Genomic DNA, 954 nt, shown 5'->3' with positions numbered 1-954 from the left:
ATCCTAGTGGGGTGTTGTGGCTCACGCCTGTTATCCTAGCTACTCAGGAGGCTGAGATCTGAGGATCACAGTTCAAAGCCAGTCTGGGCATTAAAGTCTGTGAGACCCTCATCTTCAACTAACCATTAGAAAACTGGAAGTGGCACAGTGGCTCAAGGGGTAAGATGGTAGTCTCGCCTCCTGGTTGCCCAACTTCCCGAAGATGGGAGTCGTTGTCCCCAGACGCTGCCTGGAGTGGCTGCTCGGCCTCTATGTCCTCTCCCACCTCCCTATCACCCTGTTCATGAACAGGTCCATGACCTGCACGTGCTGCTGCCTGGCCCAGTTTAGGAATTTGATGAGCTGGTATTGTAAAGAATTCAAAGATCCTCTGCTGCGGGAGTCTCCAGTGTGGTTCAAGTCCTTCGTGTTTTGCGAGCTGCTGTTTCAGCTGCCTTCCTTCCCCTTTGCAAACAGATGCATTTTTCAAAGGAAGCTGCAGGTGGATCTGCACCCCTGCCATCATCTACTCAATTCACACCATGACAACTTTAATTCCAATTCTCTCTTCATTTCCTCTTGAAGAGTTCTCCAAAGCCAGTGGCTTCAAAGGACTGAAACCTGAGGATCCCCCCCCCCCCCCCCGCGTGAACGACTGACCCTTGTATTCCTCTCTGCCCCGTACTTAATCATCCCCCTCATACTGCTGCTTTTCATGTTGCGGAATCCCTACTATAAGCATGAGGAGAAAAGAAAGAAAAAGTGAAAGGAACCCCTCCAGGCCCCAGAGGGAAGATGCCCTTTAAACCCAGTGAAAGATAAACTGCTCTGAACCCATGTCTTCAGCATCACACAAGCACAGAATAGTGGCAGGAGCCACATAAAAGCCACATAAAATCCTCCCTGGGGTGATCAGACCTATCAGCAGAGTTTGGGGCAGGGGAGCCAGTGAAGGTGGTGTCAAATGCTAGGTGC

General features: G+C 50.8%; 1 pseudogene; it reads left to right on the top strand.

Moving 5' to 3' along the window:
- The first annotated feature begins 202 nt into the window (after positions 1 to 202).
- LOC150068551 (sigma intracellular receptor 2 pseudogene) lies at positions 203 to 745 on the top strand (annotated as a pseudogene).
- The last annotated feature ends 209 nt before the right edge of the window (positions 746 to 954 follow it).

This window comes from Megascapheus bottae, chromosome 1 (genome assembly GCF_031878675.1).
Source record: "Megascapheus bottae isolate mThoBot1 chromosome 1, mThoBot2.hap1, whole genome shotgun sequence".
Taxonomy (NCBI): Eukaryota; Metazoa; Chordata; class Mammalia; order Rodentia; family Geomyidae; genus Megascapheus; species Megascapheus bottae.
Note: the sequence above shows the minus strand (reverse complement) of the source record. Positions and strands in the feature narration are given on the sequence as shown.